This window comes from Mustela putorius, unplaced genomic scaffold (assembly GCF_011764305.1).
Source record: "Mustela putorius furo isolate JIRA1106 unplaced genomic scaffold, ASM1176430v1.1 tig00003983_pilon_pilon_pilon, whole genome shotgun sequence".
Taxonomy (NCBI): Eukaryota; Metazoa; Chordata; class Mammalia; order Carnivora; family Mustelidae; genus Mustela; species Mustela putorius.
In genome coordinates this window covers 12,283,179-12,292,022 of record NW_025422123.1, presented here as the reverse complement: position 1 = coordinate 12,292,022, position 8,844 = coordinate 12,283,179, and positions in this window count along the sequence as shown.

Sequence of the window (8,844 nt, the reverse complement as noted above, 5' to 3'; positions counted from 1 at the left end):
CTCTTGGTTTCTGCTCAGGTCATGATCTCAAGGTCCTGGGATTGAGCCTCAGGCTGAGCTCTGCACTCAGTGTGAAGTCTGGAAATTTAATTAATTAGGGACTCTCAGACTCTCTCTCCCTCTTCTTCTGATTCTCTCTCCCTCTCCTTCCTGTTTGCTCTCTCTTTCTCTCTCAAATAAATAAATACAATTTGTTTAAAAAAGAAGCATTTAAAAAACAAGAAAGAATTTCAGGAAATAAAAAAATAATAATTTTCAAAATAAAACCATCATATCAACAATAGAATAATAGACACCTGAAGACCAGGTGTCTAGAATTTATTACCGATCTATGAGCATCTATAAATTGATCTATAAGCAACCTATAAACAACTCATAACGTAAAGCAAGAAGTCTAAGAGATGGAAAATGTGATAGGTAAGTTAGGAGACATAGAAGAAAAACCTACTAGATCCAGCATATGTCCAGTAAGAATTTTAGGTGAGAACAAGGACAAAGGAGAGGAGAAAATTTAAATTAAAAAATTAATTAAAAAAAAAAAAGGCTGAACTTGCCCTGGATTGAAGAATGGTAGGAATCTCTCCAGATTGGAAGGGGCCCATGCATTTTCAGCAGAATGTCTGAAAGGATCCCAATTAAGGGTAGGGGAAATTTCAAAATTTTTAAAAAATAAAGAGAAAAACTTTAAAGCTTCTGGAAGAAAAAATAGTTTTTATTTTGTTTTTTAAAAAAGATTTGATTTATTTATTTGACAGAGAAAGAGCACAAGCAGGGGAGTAGCAGGCAGAGTGAGAGGGAGAAGCAGGCTCCCGCTGAGTAAGGAGCCCAATGTAGGGCTCGGGGCTCAATCCCAGGACCTCCCTCCCTTCACCCTGGGATCATGACCTGCGCCAAAAGCAGGTATTTAGCTGACTTAGCCACCCAGGTACCCAGAAAGATAGTTTTTATAAAGGAAGTTGAAGCAGACTAACATCAGACTATGTGTTGGTTGCAGTAGGTGAAGCAGGGCAAACACACACCTGGGAGACAAGGAGGGAGCCAGGAAGTACACCTGTGGGTCATGCACTGAGGCTAGGGGCAGCACTGTCTGCTTCATGCCTAATATTGCTATTACCTTCTTCTGTACTAATAGAACCCCAACTCTTGGAGAGGGGGAATATCAAGGTACCCAGCTAAAATTATTCTCTCACCAGACTCCCGGGAAGCTGGGAGTGGCCATCTGACTCAGTTCTGGCCAATGAGCATAAGCAGAAATTGATCAGGAACTTCCTGGAAAGCTTTTTCTAAGGGACAGACTGAACAGCCTGACAGTTTTCATTCATTTGTTTCTTTTCTCTTCCACATTCTGAGGATTTGCTGTGCCTAGAAGCTCACAACCATCCCGTGACCCAAAAGATCAATGCCCACAAAATAAGGGTGCTGCTAGAGGAGGGCGGGACAAGCCCAGGTCCCTGAGGAAAAATAAACCCACAAAACTATTAAAAGAAATGTGGAAAATTTACAAAATAATTTCAGAGAAGGAAGGGCCATTCTGGATGACATAAAATGTAGAAGCCACAAAAAGAAAGATTAATACATTTGACAGATTAAAATTTAAAAATTTCTGCAGAGGAAAAAATAACCCCACAAAAAGTCAAATAATTAAAGATAAACTATGCAAAAAACCATAATTGCAACTCATATCATAAAAAGTTAATTCCCTCAATACATAATGAAATCCCAGAAGTTCCTACTGAGGGGCAAAAAGAAGACTGACTCAAAGAGAAAAATAAACTAAAGGTAAGAACAGTTCACAGGAAAAAATATAATCATCCTTATATGAAAGTATATTCATCTCATAATAAAGATAAAAACTAAAGTGAAATATTACATATGTTATGAATTAATATTACATATTATATTAAATATGATAAATGTATTATCAGCTGAGCTTGTATATTCACAGAATTTTCTAAACAGATAAACAGGAAAATTGCCCTTGTAAAGAGTGTGACTGATGCCCAGGAGACAATGGTAGATGGAAAATTTACTTCTCACCATATAACTCCTCCTTATTTTCTGACAGTGCATGCAAGTGGGGGGTGGGGGCGGGGCAGAGGGAGAGGGAGAGAGAGAATCTTTAAGCAGACTCTGAGCACAGAGCCTGCTGTGAGGCTCGATCTCATGATCCTGAGATCATGACCTGAGCAAAAATCAAGAGTCCAACGCTTAAAAGACTGAGTCACCTGGGTACTTCATAAATCCGCTTTTTATTTATTAATTTTTTATTTTTTTAATAAGACTGTGTTTTTTTTAATTTAATTTTATTTTTTCAGTATTCCAAGATTCATTTTTTATGCACCACCTTAACTCCACCTTTTAATTAAACATCAGATTTTCAGGAATTATAGATTCATACGCAGTTGTAAGAATACAGAAAGAATCCTTATACCCTTCACCCAGTTTCCCCCTGTGGTAACAATTTGCAAAACTATAGTACAATATCACAACTAGGATATTTATACTGATTTATTTTCATCACCACTGGATGAAAATACTCCCTTTTACAACTTCCTCCATTTCCTTCTTACCAGCAAACCCTCCTTAACCCCCAGGAGGTTAATCAAAAGAAATGATGGACATTTCAAGAATGTTGCATAAATGGAATCACATAATATGTAACCTTTTCAAATTCATGTTTTCACTAGACCTAATTCTCTAGAGATTCATCCAGATTGTTGCATGTTTCAACAGTTTGTTGCTTTTTATTCCTGAATAAGTTCCATGGTACCAATATAAGCAACAATTTAACTATTCACTCATTGAAGGATATAGGGGTCATTTCCAGTTGGGTGCTCTTAGAATAAAGTTCCTATAAACATTCATGGATGGGTTTTTCTGTGAATATACGTTTTTCTTCCTCTGAGGTAAATGCCCAAGAGTTTAATTAATGGATGGTATAGTACTTACATGCTCAGTTTTTAAAGAAATGGCCAAACTTGTGACTGTACCATTTTCCCACCAACAATGGAAGTGTGATCTAGTTTCCCCATATCCTCTCCAGCACTTGGTTTTTTCACCATTTTTTCTTTAGCTATTCTGATATACGTTTGGTAATATCACACTGTGGTTTTAATATGCATTTTCTAATGGCTATTGATTGTTGGACAACTTTTCATGTGCTTATCTCCCATTTGTATAATATCATTGGTGAAATGTCTCTTCATGTCTTTTGTACATGTTTTAATTGGATTTTTTTTTTACTGTTGAGTTTTGAGAGTTCATTGTATATTCCAGATACTAAGCCTTTGTCACATATGTAGTTTGCAAATATTTTTTCTTTTCTGTAATTTTTCTTTTTATCCTTTTAATAGGGTCTTTTTCTGAGTGGAAGCTTTGAAGTATAATGAAGTCCAATTTATCACTTTTTCTTTATATGAGTCATACTTTTTGTGTCACATCTAAAACCTCTTTACTTAGTCCTCGATCCCGAACATTTATTTCTATATTTTTTTCCTAAAAGTTTTATAATTCTATGTTTTATATTCAAGTCCATTATCCATTTCAGATTTTTTTTTCATAAGGTATGAGGTTTAGGCGAAATTTCTCCTTTGGTGGGGCTATGGATGTCCAATTACTCTAGCACCAATTGTTAAAAAAAAAACTACTCCTCTTCCATTGAAGTGCTTTTACACTATTGTCAAAAGTCAGTTGGGTGCACGTGCACCCGAATGTTTATAGCAGCAATGTCCACAATAGCCAAACTATGGAAAGAACCTAGATGTCCATCAACAGATGAATGGATAAAGAAGAGGTGGTATATATACACAATGGAATACTATGCAGCCATCAAAAGAAATGAAATCTTGCCATTTGCGACAACGTGGATGGAACTAGAGCGTATCATGCTTAGCGAAATAAGTCAAGTGGAGAAAGACAACTATCATATGATCTCCCTGATATGAGGAAGTGGTGATGCAACATGGGGGCTTAAGTGGGTAGGAGAAGAATAAATGAAACAAGATGGGATAGGGAGGGAGACAAACCATAAGTGACTCTTAATCTCACAAAACAAACTGAGGGTTGCTGGGGGGAGGGGGGTTGGGAGAAGGGGGGGTGGGGTTATGGACATTGGGGAGGGCATGTGCTATGGTGAGTGCTGTGAAGTGTGTAAACCTGGCGATTCACAGACCTGTACCCCTGGGGATAAAAATACATTATATGTTTATAAAAAATTTAAAATTAAAAAAAAAGTCAGTTGGGCATATTTGTGTGGATCTATTTATAGGTTTCCTGTTATCTACCACTGATGTATGTACCCATCCATCCACCAGTACTACACAGTCTGGATTATTATAGCAATAAGATAAGTTTTATATCAGAAAGACTGATTCTTCCTTATTTTTCAAAATTGTTTTCGTTACTCTAGTTTCTTTGCCTCTCTTAATAAATTTTACACTTGATTTTAACCTGAAGGACAGGAAGTGATTCCATATAAATTGTAGACTAATCTTATCTATACCTCTAAACACCTATCCTAGAATTTAATAGGGACTAAATTAAACTTGCATACCAATTTGGGAAGAATGATATTTAATAGGTTGCCTTTCAATACATGAACATGATATGTTTCTCCATTTATTTAGACCAACTTTGATTTCTTAAATTAGCATTTTGTAGTTTTTAGCCATTAAGTCCCAAACATGTTTTGTTAGTTTACATTTAAATATTTCATTTAATTTGAGTGATTATATATTGTATTGTATTTTTTGTTTTGGTGTCCATGTGCTCATTGCTAGGTAATAGAAATGTAATTGGTGTTTGTAAGTTAATGTTGCATTCTGCACTCTTTCTGAAATCAATTATTAATTCTAGAAGGATTTGTTTATTTTTTAGATTCCTTTGGATCGCTCAAACGAACAATCATGTCATCTGCAAGTAAGGACATTTTATTTTTTCCTTTCTAATCTACATGACTTTAATTTCATTTTCCTGCCTTATTGCAGTGGTTATCACTACCAGCACTATACTGAGTAAGAATGTTAAGAATAGACATTCTTGCCTTGTTCCTGCTATTGAGGGGAAAGCAGTCAGCCTTTCATTATTAAATATAATATCAACTGCAGGGTTTTTGAAGATCTTTATTAATTTGAGGAAGTTCCCTCTCTTCTTATTTTTCTGAGTATTTTTATCATGAACAGGTGTTGAATTTTGTTAAATACTTTTTTAAAAATCAACTTATATGATCCTATGATCTTTTTTTCTATAGTCTTGATAATATGGAGAATTACAGTGATTAATTTCAGACTATTAGAACAGCTTTGTATCCCTGGAAGGTACAAATGATAAGGAATGGTTAATGCAAATTGGTTGTAGTATCTTTGAGTTTCACCCAAACCATTCTTTCTCTGAGCTCCACTGTACTTCCTCACCTGTCAGACTGACAAGGCTGGCTTTAGAGGACACTGATCCAGGCAGAGATCACCAGCATTATGGAATGCTGGCAACATAATGCTGACACTCAGTGTACCAAGAAAGAGGGTACTGTGGATACATCAGACTGAATGAGGAGACGTATGCATTGTACCAAGCTTGCTGCCTTGGGGCCCAGTGATGTACTAGTCTTCAGTTGGCCGGTAATTTCTTTTCTTTTCTTTTCTTTTTTAAGATTTTATTTATTTATTTGAGAGAGAGAAAAAAAGAGTGTGTGTGTGTGTGTGTGTGTAGGGAGAGAGGCAGAGGGTCAAGCAGACTCCCCACTGACTGGGGAGCCTGATGCAGAGCTCCATCCCAGTTCCCTGAGACCATGACCCAAGCCTAAGTAAGATGTTTAACCGACTGAGGAACCCAGGTGACTCTGGTGAGAAATTTCTATTGGAGAACAATGTGGCTGGTTGATTCTGCTTAACTTTGCCCATAAGCATACAAGGCATGAGGGAAAAACACAACTAGCTATTGTTGGAATGCAGTCCTCATGCACATAAACTTACATCCACTTACTTTGCCTTGTTATATCCTAGGAATTGATTTTACATTTTTGGTGGTGTGAAATAAATTGTCCTCAACAAATTCCAGGCTTTGGTGCACAGTTATAAAAATATCCATAGACCTCTAACATTGCTCAGAGGCTGAGAAAATGCATCTGACAGAGATGAAGCCTGGAAAGAATTCTTTCTAGCCCAGAGTCTGTATAACATTCAAACTGCCTAGAAGAAACAGGCATGATTTGGTGTGTGGAGGCTCTCTCTCTGTGCCTAAGAGCCCTAGGGATGCCAGAAATCCAAGGCAAATGTCTGTTTAGAAGCAAAAGCCATCTTAAATTTAATTCTCTTACATGAATCATCAGTGAGGAATTTATATATGTCTACTGAAAGTGGAAAAATGTTGCCCTGCATTTTAGATAGAAAGGGCCCCATATTCTATTTTTCTTCCCTAGATCAGTGTTTCTTAAATTTTTTTCAAACTATCTACCTCAGGGAGTTTTTTTTTTAATCCTTTCTTAATTGTCTCCCTGTCCACATGATATCTGGGCACTACAGATATATTGCATATCTGTTGATGTTGATAGGTAGGGTTGAAATTTGGAGGGTCATAAATCATTGTAATATCTAATCCCACCCCCCCAAAAAAATTTTTGCTCCCTCGGCAGTAATAATTCCCCTGTTAAGAATACATGTCCTAGATAAATGAGTGTCTAAATTCTTCACAAAAGCAGGAGAAAGAAATATCCTAATATGACCATTAAGTTTGCTCCCATGTCCTATCCCAAGATTTGCAGTGACAATTATTCTCTACTCTGGGTGCAACTATTTGTAGACTTTAGTCCAGTATCAAGTAATGAGAGATTTACTACAATCAAGGAAATGTCAAGGTGTCGGTTTCAGGAAGTCCAGAAAGGCCTGAAAAGTCATAATCAGGCAGCTACCATCTCATCCTTATTCTATTCTGGGAACATGAGTTCTCTCCACAGTAGGTTCTAGGTGAAGGCTCTCACTGGCTCCCACCCGGTACTGGGTGTCTCCTCCACAAATCCAAATGCCTAAATTCCCATCCACACAACCTTCTGGGTCCCTTCGCTGTTAAACAAGGAAGAGGAATAATATAGGGTGAGTTACATGGCACCATTTGTTGTAATATTTGATGGCCTAACTCATATGCCATTCTTAAGTGGACCAGTTTAATTTAAGACATTATATAAAATCTAGTGTTCTGTGTTGGGATTTTTGGTACATGAACCATAACATACTTTTCAAGGGCCATGACTGCAATGTATTAAGAAAGGTGTGTATCTGATTTGCCCACAGCAGAGGCTTCTTTGGTACATGTTCATTGGACTTTGGCAGCTGTCCTTATGTCAGGTAGCAGGGAAACTGAAGTTGCTTGGTGGCAACTGAGCGTGCTAAGGTACCTGGGTTTGCCAGGGAAGCCTGCTGCTGAGTTTGAGGGAGCCTCTAATACTCTCTCCAGAAACTGGTTTAATGAGGACTATCAAGTCATTGGGAGATAAACATGAGATGGTTTCCTTTGTGAGTACTTGCCACCCTCCCTGTCCTACTGCCCTTCCTCCAGGCTGCCATGATCTTGTCTTTTTAAAGATTTTATTTATTTATTTATTTGAGAGACAGAGAGCAAGACCGAGTAACCAAGAAAGAGAGAGCATGGGCAGTAGGGAGGGGCAAAGAGAGAGAGGGAGAAGTAGGCTGTCTACCAAGCAGGGGGCCTGATGTGAGGCTCAATCCCAGGACCCTGGGATCATTTGGCGTGAGTCGAAGCAGACGTCCAAGCAACTGAGCCACCCAGGTGCTCCATGGCTGCCATGATTATCGAAGCCCAGGCTCACTTCAGTTCTGCAAGAGTCAGTGTTGCCAACATCAAGCCTCAACTTCATATCCAAGGGGATGTTCTTCTCCCTCCACCTTCCTGACTCTGGGGTAGTTCTACACTGGGACTTTGGCCGGGCACTGGAAAGTGAGACAAAGTCTACTCCCACATACTCCTCCTTCTTCTTCTCCACTGTTGTGTTGGGGTGGAGAGCAGAGGGATGGAAGGCATGAATCTTCATAAGTGTTCCCTCATAGTGAGCCTTCAGGCTTCTCCAGACTTCACCTTCACCATAACTGCTGATTTGGCTCAGTATCTATGAACTCAGAATAATCTGGTGGCAGTACCAACAGCCTTGTGGATGAGGGGCTCAATTTAGAGATGCTCCCCTAGGCATATATAGTCTCTAGAGAGATTAGGCCATCTGTTTCACTTATCCTCCAGCCAATGAGTTCACCCACTTGTTCGGATGTTCCAAACTACTTTGGTCTATGTCAAGACCATGGCCCTAAACCCTAATTACCCTTCCTAACCCCAAATCTGAGGTTCATGACATGTACACGATCCATTCTCTATACTCTTGGGAACTAAAGAGGGGTAGTTTTTGTCTCTGCCTACTGGCATACTGTGCAATCTCTGCCCAGGTTTTTTTTTCTGCCTCTCTGGTAGCCCTGGTTTGGGTTCTCATGACTCGTGACTCAGTGTCCTCTACTTGCTGGACTACTCTTTTCAAGGGCCTACACAAAAAGTTATAAGTGATTCTCTTGAGGTCTCCATCCTTTGACTTCAGAGAGCAGAGGTCTCCTGGGAAGAAGAATGGGGGATGATGGCTTGGGGGTTTCATGGCTTTCCCTGAACTGGCCAGTTTCATTCCCCTCCCAGTTGCCCTCTGATATCTACTGAGAGAAGGGATGAAGAGAAGTAGAAGCTACATTCCTTTGCAAGCCGAGTGGTGGTGTCTGATCCATCAATGATAAGAAAGCAGGATCTCATTCCCTGTTACATGGCTTCTTTCCAGACCTCATGTTTCCTTTTCCCTCACAA